Here is a 21,493-nt window from a genome sequence, read left to right on the forward strand (position 1 = left end):
TATATAGTCCTGTCTCCTATAGTCCTGAAAATCTAGTATTACTTCATAATAGGGCAGAATAAGTCCTATATAATGTGCATAACCTCATCTGAGGGACATTAGATGTATCACTAATATAGAGAAGCAAGAGCCCTGTCTGGTGCCATGTAGTACATCATTGATGAGAGATATTTTATAATAGGAGATGATGTCTCCTTATGATGATGTAGGTTATGGGATGCTACAATGTATCTCACAGAAACCATGAAAAATAATCCTGCTCAAAATGAGTGATATAGAGATACAGTACGAGCTATGGGCAACATAATTGGGATCCATGAAACATGGACAACATAGGAAACCTTTTACAGAAAAACCACGTGGAAATATTTGAGCCTTAAAGTCAACATTCACTTTGTTGGTGCTGTAGACATGTACATACCTGACAATGGGGACGAGGATGGCAAGCTGCTAATAGCATCGTCTCTATCAGATAGAGCAACAGATTCTTTCTGCCTGTTTGAAAGAAAATAAATGTGTAAATCAGAAATAAATGCAGTATGGTTGGCATGTAATACTCCATCTCTCCCACAATATGAATAGCACTAAACATGCATGACTGGCCACAATTATGGGCTGTTATCGTCTGCAGTTTTTTAAGCCAAAAGCACAATGACCTCTAACCATGTGCGGTGGGTGCTGAATTTGATAATATGGTGTTTATGTCCTATATTTTGAGTTTTGCACACATATCAGCCTGGAGCTCCCAGTAATCACCCCATAATCTACTCACATTTCTGAGATGTTTGTGCAGGATTCTACGGTACACTCTGGAGAGGACTTGCGATCCTCATTATTCTTTGGCTTGGTAGCGGTGTTACAGAGCTACATTCGGAAACAATAAGATATGAAATCATTTTATGTTTACTTTTATGGGTCTTTTTATACACATTTTGAATTTATTAATCACATACTTACTTTAGAAAACCTTTCAGAAGATGTTGTAAAATTTTGCAAGTCAAGGCTCTCATTGTCCTCACTTGTGCCCTCCTCATCCTCTGAGACCAGATGTTTGTTTATATCAGAATGATCTACAAGACATAGGTAATGAAATGTTATTAGATGTTGTCACTATAAAACAGGCACCATTTATCATTACTATTAATGAGAACCAATTGTCACATATTAAGGAAGATGAGACAAACAGCCACGTAGTCTAGATGATGTCTAATTCTACTTACTGATAAATAAGCTGGTGTCGACATCTGATACAAGCTGAGGAACATACTCCGGTTTCTCACTAAGAAGGTTATCAAAGTCTAAGTCACTGAGGAAGGGATGACCCTTGATCTCAAATGCTCCTCCTGGATAAAGAAAAACAAAAGTGATGCGGACATTGTCAGAGACAGATCCATATCTGAACAGTATATCTTAATCTGAACTAGCTACATAACTGAGCCAACACTAAAAATGGACGAGCTGATAGACAAGTGCTGATCCTCATGGACATGAGCGATATGTCCTCGGTGTAATAAGGGAATATTAATATTATATCTGTTACCTGTCCCAAGTCTATACACAGGATTTGTTCTGAGCAGCTCTGTGATGAGGTTCTGCGCATCAGGTGGAGGAGCACGATCACATTTCCAAATTATGTCTCCTGTTATATAGAAAATTACAGAACAAAAAATTTCTTTACTGGACGGTAAGATAAAGCAAAGGAAGAAACTAAACCAATTTAACCAGTCAAAGCAATGATCGGATTATTCTACTTACCAATGACAGCAGTATCATAAAGATCAGTTACGGAATCCCCATCAAATGGTCCAAATCCCAGGAGAAATTCATGAAGGATGATCCCCATTGACCACCAGTCAACAGGTCTTCCATAGCCTTTTTTAAGGATGATCTCCGGGGCTTTGTAATACGGGGTGCCACAGTCCTGGAAAGCAACAGAAGATAGAGATGAGAATCAATGAAACGCTTATTATGACAAGTTTTCAACATAAAAACACAATGAGAGAAGATAAAATATCAATGGAAAAGTTATCTAAAAATGAAGAACGTAGAGAAGAGACAATAGGGTGATGAGATTTGTACAGAACCAGCTAAGTTCCTGTAAATAATGCTGACCTCACGGTCCAGGAACTCTCTGGAGATGTCCTCCGCTAATTCCTTGTAGATGTTGGTGTTTGGTATCATGACACCAAGTTTTGAAAGCCCAAAATCGGTGACTTTAATATGTCCAGTAGATGTTATCAGGAGGCTGTGAAAGAAAAGATGGGTTTAGCTTCACAGACCATGAGATAATAAAGGATAACTTTCCCTCCTTTGTTATACTACAAGGGACACTTACTTGTCGGGCTTCAGGTCTCTGTGCACCACACCATAACTATGGAGGTATTCTACAGCAAGAACCGCTTCTGCAAAGTATAAGCGGGCCAAGGGGACAGGTAAAGGACCCCTGGTGCTTAGAAGGGTCCCACAGTCACCACCTATAGAAAAAAAGGAAATATGACAGGTAAGTGGTTTATACAGCAGATGAGCATGATGTATTATGAGAAGTGAGCGGAGACATTGAGGCAGGAGAGAATATATACAGATATAATGTATAGTGCACATAATATTGGTCTGAAGTCATGGTGAAACGTCATCCATGTAACTAATAACACAAATAGCATCTTGTCTACAGCTGGAGATACTGACAGTGCGGACATACAGGGAGATCACACACATCAATGACTTTCCGGGCATCTTGGTAATGGATAACCTATAGTAAATGCTCTGTGGGGATGTAACCTTTCATGTGGACAAATCTTAATGATGTGAGAGGTGATAAAATGTAAGTAGACATGGACTGAATATAATACAATGTACGTGTCCTACCTCCTACATACTCCATGACCATACACAGGTGAGATCTTGTAGGGAAGGAGCAGAGCATGGAGACCACAAAGGGACAATCAGCGAATGTCAGGATGTCCCTCTCCAGAAAGGCCCTTTCCACTTTCCGTGTCTTATCCAAGTTCTTCTTGGCCATTTTCTTCATAGCGAAGACCTGTTGTGAGACTTTATGATGCACTAAGTAGACGGCACTGGAGAGAAGGAGAATCCAAGGGTTATAATAAATCCTTATTACAGTCTGTATATAGAAGTCATTATATGATCTTCTGTACTAATGTTTATACTAGAAGTCCGGCCATCACTAGAAATCCACATCTAGAAATACATGATACACTACATAGATCACCTATGGGAGGTCTCCACAATGCCACGTCTGCCGGAGCCCTCACCCAGGTCACATTACAGGTGAGAGAATCTACCGAAATTCTTCTTGGGCAGATTCGCTATAATTGACCAGTAAATACGATTCAGTCCAAATAAAAATTGGTCCAAATTGAAAGTCCTCCAATTGCTGTAAGCAGATGTTTTTTAAGCTCTCTCCACACCCCAAAGCATAATAAATGGAGGGGAGGAAATACGTTAAAATGTAGTTAAACATAGTATACCCACCTGTCCTAGGCCCTCACCTGTCCATCACTGCAGTCCTCCATCCTCTGTGCCAGTCTTTGGTTGTTCTGGCGCCCCCTTCTGCTGCTGAGGCCAGTGACTGGACTCACATGGTCATGGTGGACGGTGGCAGGTGCAGATGTCATTGATGTCCATATCGTGTCACCCCTCTCGTGACCATGTGTAGCCAATAACTCTTATCAGCTCCATAATGAAGCCCCCCCAAAAAAACAAAGACTGGAGCGGAGAGCAGGAAAGCTCTGGTGGAGGTGGCAGCATAAGGACAGATGAGGGTCCAGGACAGGCGAGGGTAATGTATTATATTATTTGAATCCCTTTCCTTACAGTTTGATTTGTTACAGATCAGTTTGCTCAACTGGATATACAGTACAGTAACTGAGCTGAATAGTGACATTTAGATGTGGACAGTGGTGTGGACTTGTATCGTTTCCCTATGATAACACTGAATGTCAGAGCACAGAGGCAGAAGCATTGTCATAGGGAACCCTGAGAAATGTGGATTATGGTAACAGAAATCTCACCCAAAATTTCCACTGCTGATGAGTTTGGAAGTTTCATAGTCGCTCATATGCGGCTTTCCTGCCGGGATCAATGATGATTCGATCACGTTCTATAAAGGAATAAGAAATGATATTAAGGAAAAAAGCTCCAGATGCAGAAACGTCTCCCCCTATATTATGTCCCAGCTGATTTACACTGATCCGATGTAGGGAGGATACAAGCCGGATGCTCCGCAGACACGGATGTAATATAAGGGGGTCCTCTATACACCGGTATCATTGTAAAGTGCTGGATAATATGAGAGATCACACAGAGGAGAACTTACTGGGAATCTGTCAGCAGGATTGTGCTATGTAATCTGGGAGCAGCATGATTTAGGGGTAGAAGCCCTGATTCCAGCGATGTGTTACTTACTAGCCTATGTTGTGCTGTTGTTTTAATGAAATTAGTATTTGATCAGCAGTAGATTATCACTAGAGGACTATGTGTCTCATGCCATGTAGTCCTATTACTCTGTAACCCCGTCTCCACCACGGATTAGCAGCTTTCTGCCTATGCACAGTGTACACAGAAAGCTGCCAATCAGTGGTGTGGGCAGTGTTATACAGGGTTCAGCATTCAGAGCTCTGCTAGATCTGCAGCAGATAAAACAGTAATTTTATTACAACTGCTACACCCAGTAAAGTAAGTGATAGATCGCTGAAATCAGGGTCTCTGTCTCTACATCATGCTGCTGTCAGATCAAATAGCATAAACCTAGAGACAAATTCCCTTTAATATAAATGGAATTATCTAACACATTGGTGTCATCTCCACTTAGAACAGAGACGTCCCCTGGTTATATGGGGGATAATACTGGTCGGGTCAGTCACACCCCATGATCTGGTGATACACAGACGTCCCCCTCTATTATACTTACACCGGCGGATTCCTGGATCTCCGGGATCTCACAGATTCCACTGTCAGGATTCACCAGCGCAGATGGAACTAAAATAGTGATAAATGATGAAGAGATAAAATGTATTAGACGATATCAATCCTACATAGATAATACAGCGATATAACGGGGAAATGACAAGACGTCTGTGAATGGGATTAATACTCGTTATATGGGGATTCTAATATGGGAACATACGGGGCATCCACAGATAAATGTAATGTAAATGATGGAGGACCCCCAATCATCACATGAATGAGGAGCCCCCTACCCTCGCTGCACATGAGAGTGATGGGAAGAGAGCTGAAACATAGCAGCCATATGCAAATTAGCCTGGAAGTGCACTGGGGGCGTGTCACTGCACTCAGATTTCTCTTCCCCTCCCCCAGTGCACTTCCATCCTGATTTATATATGGCTTCTATATTAGATTTCTCCTGACTGGGACATTGGAATTCTGCAAACAATTAATATTAGAGGACAATGGCCTATACCGTCACACCACTACTGCTACATGTAACAATGTGCCGCCAGGTTCCCATTACACAGAGTAGAGAGTAAATCTAACATTATCCCCCGTCCTCTATTATATCTGGATATTCCTTGTAGAAGGTCGGGTGATCGCTCACCTGTAATCAGATCGCTGTTCAGCTCCGGCTCACTCCTTTTAGGGTCAGGAATTTCCGGGGTCACGTTTTGCTCATATTCGTCGTCGCCTTCTGGTGTTTCCTGATAGATATAATATATATAATTAATATGTGGAAGATTTCACTAAATCACCAAATACAGAAATCAGGAAGGACTAAACCAACATTTACAGATGCACCAATTGTAACTGTACAAATCATGCGCCATTACGAGAACTTTAGTTAACATTGCAGAATCTCACGTTCAGTGGCGGATTCTATTTTCTGCACCGTTATATCCCAGAGCTGCTTTATCCACTTTCTATATACTATGGCGACATCTTGTACTTCATGCATTATAGTACATTACATTCTGATATCTGACTCGTGATCTGGAGAAGATCAGAAAACAAGGACGAGTGATAGAGAAGATGATGGCTTCGTACCAGGCGTTCCGATGAGCGGGCCGTACGTTCCAATACACACAGGACTTTTTCGGCCAGGTCTTTAATAAAAGCCAAATCTCCAGTTTGAGATCTTTTTTCAGCCTATAAAGAAGAAAAAAATAATGTAGAACATTCTGAGGTGAGAAAGGGCACAATGGAGGAGGCCACTGTATGTGACATCTGCTCCTCTCTCTGCAGATATAATGACTACATATCTAGGGATTATAGTGTCATATATTAGATGAAAGAAGAAGCTTCTGACGCGCCCCCTGGGCCATATTCTTTAGGGGGAATATCCGGAGCCGGATCAGATGGGGGTTGTAGTCTTCCGAGTGGCTGTGACCCGGTCCGTGCCCAGGGTGTCAAACTCAGTTGTATGTGGCAGTCCTACAGATGTTAATAAGTTCTTTATTGTCGACTACGCCACCCGTTGTATTGCGGTCACTATGGCCGCCGCTGCAGCAGGGTCCACTGAGGCTGATGGTGTAGGTGCAGCTTTGGTGATATAACCCCCAACGGGTGGGGTATAGCCTCAGGGGGATCAGGTGCAGAGGATGGGGGTTGTGGTGATGCAGTGTAGACGGCAATCAGAGACAGAGTCGGGTTATGCAGTTTAGGATGTTTACTCACTGCTGATGTTCCGGTCACTCCAGCTTCGAGTGACCTCCCGAGCCGTGCTGCGTCCACCAGGTTCTGGATCCAGCCAACCCCCAAATAAGTCCGGAGCGTGACCCTGAGCTCTCCTTCTGTCCTTTCTCTGGCCGTCCCCACTATTGATCCACCCAGGTCCAGCTCCCTCGGGCCTTCTGTTGGGAGACCCTTGGCCTTGGGTTCCCTGACCCTCCACGTGGTATGCCTTCGTGGTGGATGTGGTGGGTGGCCGTGGCAGACGCTGCCCACGGCCTCCGGTCTCTGGCTGGGGTGTGTTTTTGCCCCCACCAGCTTGGGTTCCGGTACCCTGATGCCGACTCTTCACCCGGGGATTTAATTTGGGTTCTTAGAGTCCTCTTCTTCTGTTTCCCCCGCTGGGTCTCTCTTTCTCCTCTCTCACTCTGGGTCTCTCTTCTCCTCAGCTCGCTGACTTTCTCTCTGCAACTGATCCTGTTCTTAGTTGGTGCCCACCTTATATACACCCTCTATGTGTGAGCTCAGGTGACCAGCACCCAATGAGCTCCTATCTTTACCCAGGCTGCTCCCCCTATCTGCCCCTACACTACTTGGGATGTACCACCCCCCTCCCACTCCAGCCAGGAACAGACTCGGTCGTACCTGCACATTTCTAAGTGGGAGTACCGTCGGTCTGCTCCTCGGAAATGGGATGTGTGTAGTGCATGCAGCCTACCGAGCTCAGTTCCACACTCCTTCCTTACCCGGGAGTGGAATATCACACCTCTGGGTTGAGGTGCAATACCCCTGTAGCAGCCGAATCCTCAGGGTGCTACATTCCCCCCTGGTAAATCACAGCACGTCCTCGGGCTGTAAGACAAAAACATCCAAACATACAAATTTTTGCATAAACATATAAAACATATAAAACAACATATATTAGCATAAAACTTTTCATATAAAACATTCCCGTCGCCTCTGGCTCCTCCTCCGGTCACTGTGCAACGTATGACCGGGTAAAGTGCGACAGTCTCTCTAAAAAAACTGGTTTTCCTATAAAACCGGTAGGGGGCGCTTTAGGACGCGCAACTATATACAAGAGGGAAGGTGGCCGCTCTCAGTCCTCGGCCAGGTATTGGGGAGGAATGACCGCTCTCAGTCCTCGGTCAGTGGGATTTAGGGAAAACGGGTGAACAGTTCACATCAGCTGGTCCCAACGGGGACTATATTTGCAGTAACAGTTTCTTTGTACCCCGGTCGGGTAACTATTTACAGCACCTGCTCCACTGTACTTAACGACGTCTTCCTCCTGCTCTTTCTTTGGGGATCTTAGCTTCAGACCCGTCCGGGTCCTCTTGCTCTTCCTCCTCACATCGCAGCTCCTCCTCTGTCAGGCGATGCACATGGAGGGCGTAAGGTCCTTTGGCACACTTGTGCCGGGTAAAGGTGACCTCGTCCCCGATGTAAAGGTCACGACCTCTGTGCCCCTCCGGCAGATGGGACTCCACGTCTCTGCGCGTGACAAAGACGTCGCCGGGGGTGTTGTGGTCTCGGATGAAGCCCCACCCATGCTGCAGGTTAAACTTTATTACAGTCCCGGTGGTGCGGGGACTGTGCGCTGCACGGGGGTCCCTCCTGGTCCGGCTCTTCTGCTTGGCGCTCCTTATTTGGGCCTGTTGTTCCCGGACCCGCCTCTCTCTCCGCTCCTTCGCAAACTCCTCGAGCTGCTGTCGGCAGCACTCAGCACGCTCCGCTGCAGCTGCCCGGGTTTCTTGAGTGAACCCCATTAGATCTTCTCCGGTGGGGTCCCACTCAAATTGGGTCTCTTCAAGCGGGGGCGAGATCCTTATCACGGGCTTCGGAGCCGGAATCAGGGGTGCACACATGGCCCCAACCCTCCTCTGGCGCTCCAGTCCATAATATTCCTGGGGCCAGATGAAAGGCTGCCCGTCCGGCCACGTGTGCTGGGCAAACAAGTCCTCTCCCAGACGCGGCACCCTTGGTTTTACGGGCGCGGGCGCGGTGGTGGTGGCGCCCGGGTTGCCCAGGCCTTGCGGCCAGGCCTGGGGCACCTGGAAGGTGAAGGGCACCGTTAGGACGGCGGCGCCCTGGGCTACCTGGCCTTGCGGCCAGGCCGGAGGCTCCGCGGAGGTAGGGGGCGCTGTTGGTGATGCGACGCCCGGGAATTCTAGGCCCTGCGACCAGGCTGGTGTTGCTTCCTGTTTTGCCACGCTCGGGGTCGTTGCGCATGGCGTCACAGGGGTCGCGGCGGCGGCTTCCGGTTGGGGCCTAGTCTGCGTCGGTGACATGGCGTTTTTGGGCACAGCAGGGGGACTTTCGGGCTCTGCGACGGGGAGCTGGGGCAGGTACGCGGTTTCCCGGTTTGGGGTATAGACGTCCCCTTTACCTGCCTCCATGCGTTCGGCTCCCTTCTCGGCGCCGTCTCCGGCCTTGGGTCCTCCCGCGCCATCCTCAGAGGCGGTCTGTCTCCTCATCTTGGCTGGCGTGCTCCGGGTCTTGGTTTGCTGGGCCATCTCTCGGCTCCACTCCGCCAATGTCTCTCGCTGTACCCGGGCCATCCTCCGTGCGAGGCCCTCCAGAGCGGTCTGTGCACACTCCCGGTCTCGGGGAAGCTGTGCGAGGACCTCCACTAGGCCTAGTGGGGTCGTGGTTTCCAGCAGGCTCCTGACCAACGGGTCGGTGCTGCTCTGCTCTTCTTCCAGCAGGCTCCTGGCCAGCGGGCCGGTGCTGCTCTGCTCTCCTACAGTCGTCTCCAGCAGGCTCCTGGCCAGCGGGCCGGTGCTGCTCTGCTCTCCCTCCTCGGTTTCTAGCAGGCTCCTGGCCAACGGGCCGGTGCTGCTCTGCTTTCTCGCCATCTCCGGGTAAGCTCCTCCGATATTCTTCTCCAGGCTTCTTGCCTCTGGGTGCGCTCGCTCCAGACTCCTCCAGGCGACACCCATCTTTTTTCTCTCCCTTCGTCTCCTCCCCCCTCGAGGGCGGTCCCGGGGCCACTTGGTGACTGTCAGCTCCAGGGGCTGTTCTTTCACGCTGACAGACACCTCTAGCATCACAGTCTCTGTTGGTGGGGGCGGTTTCCACTTTTGGCGCCATTTTCGGTCCTGGCCCACGATGGGAGGTGGCCTCTCGCCACCCTCTGGCACGCCCATAATGGCGTCCGCTCTTCCAAGGCGGGAAACCTTTGGAAATGGCGGGAATCGCTTCCCAGTGGCGGGAAACTCTGCAGATGGCGGGAAAACGCGGTTAATGGCGGACAACCGGCGGGAATCGACTGGTGATGGGGTCCGATGGCGGGGACCCTCCGGAACCGGCAGGAGACTTCTTTTTGAGGTAAACTTGCACTTTTCTTCAGGCACGCAGTACCCGGGTGTTGCGGGCACGTAATCCTGCCGACTACGCCAAAGTTGACGCGCCCCCTGGGCCATATTCTTTAGGGGGAATATCCGGAGCCGGATCAGATGGGGGTTGTAGTCTTCCGAGTGGCTGTGACCCGGTCCGTGCCCAGGGTGTCAAACTCAGTTGTATGTGGCAGTCCTACAGATGTTAATAAGTTCTTTATTGTCGACTACGCCACCCGTTGTATTGCGGTCACTATGGCCGCCGCTGCAGCAGGGTCCGCTGAGGCTGATGGTGTAGGTGCAGCTTTGGTGATATAACCCCCAACGGGTGGGGTATAGCCTCAGGGGGATCAGGTGCAGAGGATGGGGGTTGTGGTGATGCAGTGTAGACGGCAATCAGAGACAGAGTCGGGTTATGCAGTTTAGGATGTTTACTCACTGCTGATGTTCCGGTCACTCCAGCTTCGAGTGACCTCCCGAGCCGTGCTGCGTCCACCAGGTTCTGGATCCAGCCAACCCCCAAATAAGTCCGGAGCGTGACCCTGAGCTCTCCTTCTGTCCTTTCTCTGGCCGTCCCCACTATTGATCCACCCAGGTCCAGCTCCCTCGGGCCTTCTGTTGGGAGACCCTTGGCCTTGGGTTCCCTGACCCTCCACGTGGTATGCCTTCGTGGTGGATGTGGTGGGTGGCCGTGGCAGACGCTGCCCACGGCCTCCGGTCTCTGGCTGGGGTGTGTTTTTGCCCCCACCAGCTTGGGTTCCGGTACCCTGATGCCGACTCTTCACCCGGGGATTTAATTTGGGTTCTTAGAGTCCTCTTCTTCTGTTTCCCCCGCTGGGTCTCTCTTTCTCCTCTCTCACTCTGGGTCTCTCTTCTCCTCAGCTCGCTGACTTTCTCTCTGCAACTGATCCTGTTCTTAGTTGGTGCCCACCTTATATACACCCTCTATGTGTGAGCTCAGGTGACCAGCACCCAATGAGCTCCTATCTTTACCCAGGCTGCTCCCCCTATCTGCCCCTACACTACTTGGGATGTACCACCCCCCTCCCACTCCAGCCAGGAACAGACTCGGTCGTACCTGCACATTTCTAAGTGGGAGTACCGTCGGTCTGCTCCTCGGAAATGGGATGTGTGTAGTGCATGCAGCCTACCGAGCTCAGTTCCACACTCCTTCCTTACCCGGGAGTGGAATATCACACCTCTGGGTTGAGGTGCAATACCCCTGTAGCAGCCGAATCCTCAGGGTGCTACACTTCTATCCCACCATAATTATCTATTATTATAGAGAAGTTTTGTGAGGAGTGTCCGCCATTTACCTGTTGTAGTAATGTCCTGATGTTGTGACATAAATCCATCAGATACTCTGAGGTTAGTCGATCTTGTCGATTTTTGGTCAGGCAGTCCTTTACTAGCTCCATCACCAGCCGGTGAGTGAAGCTGAGGACGCCATCAGGTGGTAGAAGCACAATGTTAGGGCGATTGAGGATAAGAATCTCCAATAGCGCTTGTACCTGAACATCGTATAGACGAAATCCAGCCATAGTGAAAAACTGCAAGTGCTATCAATCACTATGGAACCAAGAATGGCACCCGTGAGCCTGTGTGTATTGTAGAAGTTGCGACTGTGAGCTGTGATGTCATAATGGCCGACTGTCATCACGGAATCTTGAGATGGAATCTTCAAGGAGCGGCTCTGCACAAATAGATGCTGCCTGGCAATATTTAGCGTTCGCTCACACTTGTGTATAAATAATCAGTCTATTCTCATCCAGGAGAGTGGGATGATTTTTCCTCACGTGTCATCCGTGTGTTGTCCGTATACAATCTGTTTTTTTCTCAGCAGCTATTAATCTTTTACAGGACCATTTACAGTTACCTTTGCTGCAGAATTGTAATGTATCCGTATATATAGGATGTCACTCTGATGGTCCGTATGGCATACAAGTTTTTTGTTATGTAGAATTCAGCTTAGAAAAATACACAGATCTGCAATGCCTCATTAAATAACAATGGTCAGAGTGTAATCTAAGTTTTTATCTGATTGCACTCGTCCGATTTATACGCAAGTGTGAGTGATACCTTAAAGTGGAAACACTATAGAATTAAATTTATCTCCATGTTTTGATGGCCGTCTTATTTTTTTCCAATTAGAACACAACCAGGATTAGGGTATGTTCACACGTTGCATTATTTCAGCATTTTTTTCTGCGCCAAATACCAGAGAAGTGCCAGGAAAAATGCTGCATCCAATATGCACGTTTAGCTCATGTTTTTGCTGTGTTTTAACCTGCGTTTTTTATTTCATTCATTTGAATGGGTGAAAAACGCTGCAAAGACTTGACAAGCCACAAAGTTAAAAAATGCAGAGATTTCAGAAATTTCAGTCACTAAGCTGGTAGCATAGAACGCAGCAATTTTGCCACAGAAAAAAAACCGCAGAAGAAACGCTGAAGAAAAGATATGTTTAGGGAAACACCCTAAACATATCTTCAGTCATATGATGGGGAATATTAAGTACATTTATTACCTCGTGTGTCTTTTTTTTCTCCATAGAACAATTAATTCATTGGTTGCAGAGTTAACTATTACCAACTGTGATAAATATTGAAGAATTAATGATAAATGACCCAAGTAATAAGTCATTTACATCATTAACATTAATTGTTGTGTCTTCCTTTATCCTGTGGGGTTTAGGTGGTGAGATCGTGCAGTCTGGCCGACTGTCAGGGTCGGCCAGACTCCCTACAAAGATGGCTTATTACAAAGAACGCCTGACCATCAACACAGAAAAAGTTGAAAAATGTATGACGCAAATTTATATATTATATCAATATACAAAAATCAGGACACAGATCAGCTCTTCAGCGGAGGCAGAAGCCTGAAATTTCTAATATCCAGCCCTAGTTACAGGGGAAATCTGCAATCATAAACGTGTATTAAACTAATGAGATGCCCCTCTATATCAGACTTTATCAATCCTAAATATGTAATGCAATGATATCTTGAGGAAATGACAAATCTTTTGTATGCTGTCAGTAATAGATATTCAGCTAATCTGACCTTGAATATGTATGTGTATGAAATGAAACTCCTTCAGGGGGGGCCAAAAGCTGCCAAACAGTTCAAATTAGTGCCAGACACCAGCAAAGTGGCATCAATTGACCCACAGAAGAAATTTTATAATGGCAATGCAGCAATCAGCCATGGGCCATGCATGAGTTATCAAGATCTGGGCCAGTATTTACAGCTTTGAATTTAATTTCACATTAAGACGAGGTGAGTGAGGGATCGGTGTAGGCCTGCTGTGCTGGGAGAGGGTGGCAAAGGGTGAACACGACAAACTGCTGGACTATGAAAGAGGTGCAGGCAGAGATGTAATGGTGGATTGAGAAAGATGTGGTGTGCTCGGTATCTGAGATTGGTTAAAAACAGCAGGCTTGTCCACTTCCGTAACAGCTGATGGGCTCTTTCTCACCCGACTGTAGCGGGTAAACAAGTAGAGGTTCTGTGGCCGGAGACCTGTGTGAGAACACTTGCCACCGTGACGGAGGAGTAAGAAGCAGCAGATGCAGTTGCAGGTGGTTTTAGAGCAGTGAGATTTCCAGACTAACGCATGTTTGTTGATCATGCATGTGCCAAGTTCATGAATTTTTGCCTCTACTGAGTTGTTTTTTACCAAGTTGGCAGATAACATGAGTTCTGTGTTACGGATCCGGGTGGTGGAACCTCTGTGCTGCGGTGCAAGGAGGGACCAGAGGGGCGTAACTAGGTATCAACTCGGACTGACCAAAGTCGCACAGCGGCTCAATCTACTCCATGGACCAGGGAAGGACCGAGCAGAGGGACCAGGTGCTACTCTGGGCCTGTCCTTGTATGAGAGCAGGTGACTCCCACGGGTCAGAAGGCAGGGACTGACCGGTACAGCAGATGAGCATGGCAGGCAGGCTGACGGGTAATCCGGGTAGACGGACAGGCAGACACCACTGGTAACTGGCAGGAGCCTCCAGGTAGGCTGGCTGGTAGGCACGGCAGGTAAATGGTACGTTCTCCGGGTAGGCAGGCAAGCCTGGCCCATAGACTGTAGGCAGACCGTCGGGCTGGAGAGTGTACTTGGCTGGCGAAGACAGGTAGACAGGCTGGCGGACTGGACAGGTAGACAGACTGGCGGACTGGACTGGTAGTCAGGCTGGCGGACTGGACTGGTAGTCAGGCTGGCGGACTGCACTGGTAGTCAGGCTAGCAGCGGGACCTGAGGGCTGAAGCAGGGTTTATTACACAAAGCTACAACCTTGCACGGGCACCTCCATTTTGGAGGAGGTGCCTTTTATATGAGAGGTCCTTCGGCCATTGGCCAGGGACTCCTTAGGAGGGCACGCGCGGCCCCTTTAAGAGAGGGGGGGAGCGCGCACGCGCGCCCTAAGCACAGTGCCCAGGAAGCTGCGCGCGCTGACAGCAGCAGCAGCAGGAGCGCCGGGAGACGCCGGGCGGGGAGTGCGGTGGTAAGAGGGACGGCGTCTCTGCCTGTCAGGGGGGAGAGACGCCGATACTACATTCTGTCATCCTTTGTGGTCTCAAGAAAGGCCCAGGCTAGGCAACCCTTGCCGCCCCTTGTGAACTGCAGACTGTGGACCACTGCTGGCCAGACTTGTTGCTGAGGATGCAGTGCTTGCCGTGGTTGCATCACCCCATGTGTGTGTGTACAGGAAGCTGCAACATAACCTCTTCGTCTTCCTTCTCCTCCACTTCCTCTGTTGAGCTACTCAACTCTGTGCCTCTGGGTTCACACTAAGTGGGATCTACAACCTCATCGTCACCCTCTCTGTTCTCCCATTCCTCGCCCTGAATGTCACCCTCTTCCTCTTCCTGCCCTGACAGCACAGTAAAGTCCGCATGTGCCTCAAGTATCTGAGTCTCATCAGGATCACTTCCACCCCCGGGGGTTAACATCTGGTGATGAAGGTCTGGATTCTGCTTGGACCCTACTTCGTCTGACCCCAGATCCAACTGAAAGAAATTTTGGGCATCGGGGCAGATGAATTCCTCCTCTTGAGTCTGTGAATCTTTGGAGCAGACCTCTGATGCTCATGGACTAGAATGTGTGAACAGGTCTGCAGGTTCACTCATCTATGGTTCCCCACAGTCAGTTTGACAGTTGAAGAGTTGTGATGCGGTGGGAAACCATGGTAATTGGAGTGCCACATCTGAGGATTGTACTGTATTTGATGTTATGATGGAGGAAGAGGAGGAGAGGCCACTTGATGCAGCACTTGCCATCCACTTATGCACATGCTCTTTCTGGCCCTCATCTACAAGGCGTACCGTTGTGAGGCTGACAAACGAAGGGAGAAGAGTAGCCCGTCCAGTAACAGTAGTTATCGGAAGTCTTTGGATAGGACGAGATGGTGTTTGTTCAGTACAGCTTTCAATAATCCCCTACCCTACGTAAACCTCGAACCTATTCCCGCTTCCACCATGACCTCACTTTTTCCCACTCATGTTGGATGTACCCTTCCTCTCTTTTAACCAGCTCTTTCACAACCCTAGGCCCAGACCTGTCAGTCACATGTCACTAAATTAACAGTCAATATTTTTTGCTGAGATAGTGTGGCTGGACCACACTATTAGCACAAAGGATATTGATGCTGAAATGTGGACTGGTGTCTGGACCACACTATTAGCACAGATGATTTGAATTCTGAAATGTAAACTGGTGTCTGGACAATACTATTAGCACAAAGGATTTAGCTTCTGAAATGTAGACTGGTGTCTGGACCACACTATTAGCACAGAGGATTTAGACTCTGAAATTTGGACTGGTGTCTGGACCACAATATTATCAGAAAGGATTTAGATTCTGAAATTTGGACTGGTATTTGGACCCCACTATTAGCAACATGGATTTAGATTCTGAAATGTGGACTAGTGTCTGGATCATACTATTAGCACAAAGGATTTAGATTCTGAAATGTGAACTGGTGTCTGGACTACACTATTAGCACAAAGAATTTAGATTCTGAAATGTGGACTGGTGTCTGGACAACACTATTAGCACAGAGGATTTAGATTCTGAAATATGGACTGGTGTATGGATTACACTATTACCAGAAAGGATTTACATTTTGAAATGTAGACTGGAGTCTGGACTACACTATTAGCACAAAGGATTTAGATTCTGAAAGGTGGACTGGTGTCTGGACCACACTATTAATAGAAAAGATTTAGATTCTGAAATGTGGACTGGTGTCTGGATCACACTATTGTAGAAATAACCTTGGCACTCAAATGTTCTCTGCTTGTGAAAATGTATTGCAGTCCAAAAATTATACACAGTAATAATAAAACGTTTCGGTCTTTCCGACCTTCTTCAGTTGACTGCAAGAATGTAAAATAATGACAATCACTCAATAGAAAATTATACAGAGTACATCTGTCACAAATCATATCAAATGCAAAAACATCAACTTAATGAAAAAATGAGTAGAGGACAGGATAAGGGTGGGGGGGACGAGGGAAATACATATGAAATAACCTAATGTGGAGGAGACGAGCTCTATCCGTAGTGAATAGTGGAAACACCTACCCGTGTGTACTGTGGGTAAATATAAAGGAGGGTGTTTGCTGAAGGGGTCCCTCAGGACTACCTAGAAATAAGATTACATATGAGGTAAGTATGTGGCCGCTAAGCTTGACGATACAGGAGGTCCCCATAGTCTAAAGTTACCTGGTAGAGATGTTAGTGGAGGATCCGGTATAGCAACGCAGCATCCACCGCTTGTTGCTGTGATACTAAATAGGAAGGAGGGTGTCTAAATAGGGCCAAGGATGATTGGATGACCAATCATCGGCCGAGTACTAGGAAGCCGGACTGCGCATGTCCGGAAGTGCCGATCGCTCGCAACCGGAAGTGACCTATCTCGGGTCACGTGTGCGTTCCAAGGTACAGGAGCTTGCGTGCCGGGGCTCAGGAAGTAGGTGCGCAAGCCAAAATGCAGCGTGAGATGCTCCGTAAAGGTACTTATAGATGTGCCTTCCTTTATCATGGGGGTCTGCTGCATCCTGCTTGTGCTTTGGTAATCTGACCTGGTGTTAGTAAGGCTGTTTTTTTCTGTGATGTTTGTTTTTTTCATTCTTGTCCTTTTATGTGAGCTACTTGCAGCAGCAGGAGCAGCCTCACTACGCTGTTACACTGACAAAATGGTGCCGAAGCCATATGTCTGCTTTTTATATGGAGAGGGACATGTGACTTCTTCAGCCAATGACACAAGCCATTTGGCCATTGTGGATGATTTCTGTGCCCTGATTGGCTGCCTGAATCTCCACATATTAAGTTAAGAAAAAAAAAAGAATAACAGTCCACCTCTCTCCTGACCTCTCCCCACCACCTCCCCTCATCAAACACTTCCCCGCTGCTCATCATACAGCACCACTATCCTAGCCAAACTCCTAACAAAAGCATTAGTGGACTGAACTTTGGCCGAATTTTGCCAATTTTGAGGAAAATGCTCGGGAATCCGAACACAAATGTGCAATTTTTGTGCCTAATTTGAGATTGGCGAACATTTTCCAAACAAGATCGCTCATCTCTTGTCCCAGGACCCTTGTTGTACATAGTAAAGATTGAAAGCGGAAAGGAGAGAGGTGGATAAATTGCAGTAAATACCACCCCCCTTCCAAACCGCTGGCAACATGAACAGAGCCAAGTTGCATGATTGCAGACAGGTATGTTTCTCTCTCAGTCATGACAAGTTTATCACGCCTCCAGGCTGCTCTTCCCAGTGCTGCTGCAGGTGATTGACAGGTCTCTCCCTCATGTGTATGTAACATGTTGACATGTCTTTCTGGTAATGCGGGCTGAATGCTGTTTTGAGGTTGGAGAGCTTATACAGACTGGGGCCATACTCTGTGCCCAAGGATAAGCTGTGCCCTGTGAGTAACTGAAATATGTGACCGGTCATCAACTGTATAGTCAGTTAGGGAAAGCTAGTTAGTGATTCCAGTAGTGCTGAGAACTGCCTGGTGTATATCACTGCTGATGGACTGAGCAGGCTTGATCCAGAGATTGTGAAGGATCTGGTACACTAAGACTGTGCACGTGGATACTACAAAGGAGCCCTGTTGTGAACTACACTTTGAGACTGAGATTGATTCTAATTCCTGCTTACACCTGGATGTGCTGGAGAGCTTGGTGAGAAGGAGAGGCTGATCAAACCCTGTGGCCAGAGATCAGAGTCTAGATAAAGGTTTAGTTTGTTAACTGTTTGTATATGTATTAAGTCTGAGAGATTTCTCTTTGCTCTTGTAAGAAGAGAAACTGTACACTGTATAGGTAACGCGTTGGTAAAGTATATATGAGTGTTCTCTAAGGGGAAAACAAGGGTACCCAGATCTCATTGTATTAGTGTGGGAGGGGGGTGTAAGGTTATATTCCTGGGAGGACCACGTGCCACGTCCGCGGTAACGTCCTGGGTAGGCCCTGTACTGAATAAGGGTGGGAGCCGTATAGCCCAGGGGTAGATTGGCTCATCCCCGCGAGATTGGCACTTGGGCTCTCTCGGGCTGCATAACTTGTATTTTGCATTAGTGGCTGTTGTGGCCCATATTTTGTAGAATTGTTTAAGCCTGTCATTTTTGTGACCAGTAAAAAGAAAGTTATTTGCCACTATACAAAGGTCGGAGTCATTCATAGCAGCGCCTTATTCCTTATACACATTCGACCGGTCGTTACATGTACATTGGGGAGAGTTGATATTTACCTCTATTGATACACAAAGAGATCACATCCAACATGTGTTACTGAGAGAAACACTAATACAAGAGAAAAATCTGAAACTAAATGCCCTCATACACATTTCATGAAAATGGACCAACAATCATTACTCGTATGAATAATTGATCACTTGCTGATTGTCTCAAACACATATCACACTATATATTTTTTATTTATTTATTTTACTCACTTATATAGCGCGATTAATCCCACAGCGCTTCACAGACATTATCAGCCCTGTCCCCATTGGGGCTCACAGTCTATATTCCCTATCAGTATGTCTTTTGAGTGTGGGAGGAAACTGGAGAACCCGGAGGAAACCCACGCAAACACGGGGAGAACATCCAAACTCCTTGCAGATGTTGTGCTTGGTGGGATTTGAACCTAGGACCCCAGTGCTGCAGTGCTAACCACTGAGCCACCATGCCACCTATATCTGCCAATATTTTATTTTTTCATTCAATAAAAAGCACTGGAAAAATCCTATGTCCTTGTCTGGTCTTTGTTTGTTGGTTGGTCATCAGTCGAAATGAATGATCACTTGTTTCCCCAAACCATCCGACAATCATTCATTATGATTAATATCGTCCATTTTATTCAAGTTTCATCTAATGTATATCAGCTCCTCAGCGTCTGATGGTTGTGCTAAAAGCTGTAAGTTCTTATCCATGTCAGAGACAATAATTTCTCTTAGTTGATGAACCAGAGGAGATAATCTGCTGGATCTGGTCCTGTCAAATAGACCAGACCCAATATTAGATCTACAGGCTCGGGAGCACTTGGGTAGCAGAATTTGGCAAGTTTCAGTGTAATATTCAATAAAAAATACAAAGGAGAAATCCAAGAAGCTAGAACTTTAGGAAAGTTAAAATTTATGCGATTAATAGAAGAGCTTAGTCTTGTAGACTGGGATCATGTCCAGGTAACTGGGGATACCGAACATAAATGGGGAATGTTTAAAGATATTACTAATATCCTGGAAAAATCGTATACCCTCTGGTAACAAAATGTACAGTTATAAAATTAAACCAATATAATTAAATAGGGCAGTACAAAGTGTAATAAGACAAAAACAAAGGGCATTTATAAATGCTGAAAAGTCAGAAATGGCATTTTATCAGTAAAAAGAGGAAATGTAAGAAGAAAAAGAAATCAGGTTAGAAAATTTAGCAGAGAAGAAAATTGCCAACAACATTAAAATAAATCCAAACATTTTTATAAATTTATTAATTCCAAAAAGAAAAAAATCAGATGGTATTGGTCATAGTAATATAATAGTAGAGGATAAAGAGAAGGCTGAGATGTTAAACATGTACTTTTCATCCATGTTCCCCAATAAACTGCCTGTGCCGGGGATCATTCAGCAAGGCAGAAATCAAAGTTCTCCACCCAATATAACTAAATTATCACAAGGAGAAGTACGGCTGCATCTGAGCAAATTAAATATTGACAAAAATCCCAGCACGGATGGCATTCATCCATGGATATTGAGGGAGTTGAGCTTAATAATTGATAGACCGCTTTATAATAATAATATAATAATAATCTTTATTTATATAGCGCCAACATATTCCACAGTGCTTTATAATTCAGAGGTTCATATACAACAGTGAAGAGTCACAGAGCTAAAGATAATACAATAATTAAAGCAAAAATACTGATGACCCTGCTCGTAAGAGCTTACAATCTACAATGACGTAGGGGTGACACAAAGTACGGGGGCTTACTTCCAGTGAAGGTCCAGCCATCTTGAGGGGATGAGGGATAGATAAAGGCTGCATGAGCTCATCACCAGCCAGTATCTGTAGTGCTTTTGGGTGCGGTGGAGTTTGGTGGAGACTTATGTTTGGAGAAATAATAAATGGGCTATAAAAATATAAAAAGGATTTTGATTAGGGAATGTGAAAGGCCACCCTAAATAGATGTGTTTTTAGGGAGGGCCTAAAACTGTGTAAGTTGTGAATCATCCTAATTTCTTGGGGTAGAGCATTCCAAAGAATAGGTGCAGCTCTGGAGAAGTCTTAGAGACGGGAGTGGGAGGTATGGATTAGTACAGATGTTAGTCAAAAATAGCTTGCAGAGCGTAGAGAACGGGTAGGCCGATAAACAGAGATGAGGGAGGAGATGTAGGGGGGTGCCGCGTTGTGGAGAGTTTTGTGCGTGAGAACAAGCAATTTAAATTGGATCCTATAATGTATGGGCAGCCAGTGCAATGACTGAGTGGAGGCGTCCGAATAATGATTAGCCAGAGAGATGACCCTGTCTGCTTCATTAAGGATGGACTGGAGAGGGGAAAGTCGAGTGAGGGGGAGGCCAATTAAAAGAGAGTTACAGTAGTCAAGGCGGGAGTGGATCAAGGCAACACTGAGGGTTTTTGTTGTTTCCAAGGTGAGAAAGGGGCTGATTCTAGAGATGTTCTTCAGATGCAAGCGACAATAGCGGGCAAGAGATTGTATATGGAAGGTGAAGGAAAGATTGGTGTCAAACACAATGCCCAGACAGCACGCCTGCTGGCTTGGCGTTATTGTGGTGCCACACACGGAGAGGGAGCTGTCGGATTTAAGGAGGTAAGTAGACGGTGGGAGCAGAAGAAGCTCAGTTTTGGAAAGTGAGTTTTCAGATAGTGAGTGGACATGATGTTGGAAACTGCGGCCAGACAGTCACTGGTGTTCTGTAGTACAGTGGAGGTAAGGTCAGGGGATGAAGTGTATAATTGTGTGTCATATAAAGATGGTACTGAAAGCCA

General features: G+C 46.6%; 1 long non-coding RNA gene across 1 annotated transcript; it reads right to left on the minus strand.

Annotated features, from left to right (window-relative positions):
- Positions 1 to 771: 771 nt before the first annotated feature.
- Positions 772 to 1,640, minus strand: LOC141172791 (uncharacterized). The gene is made up of 4 exons (XR_012252536.1): positions 1,541 to 1,640; positions 1,221 to 1,343; positions 958 to 1,070; positions 772 to 864 (listed from the first exon to the last, which is right to left on the minus strand). It is a non-coding gene; the product is annotated as an uncharacterized lncRNA (long non-coding RNA).
- Positions 1,641 to 21,493: the final 19,853 nt, after the last annotated feature.

The sequence above is a fragment of the Phyllobates terribilis genome, unplaced genomic scaffold (assembly GCF_046119375.1).
Source record: "Phyllobates terribilis strain yellow unplaced genomic scaffold, ASM4611937v1 Scaffold_1__5_contigs__length_1240528914, whole genome shotgun sequence".
Lineage (NCBI taxonomy): Eukaryota > Metazoa > Chordata > Amphibia > Anura > Dendrobatidae > Phyllobates > Phyllobates terribilis.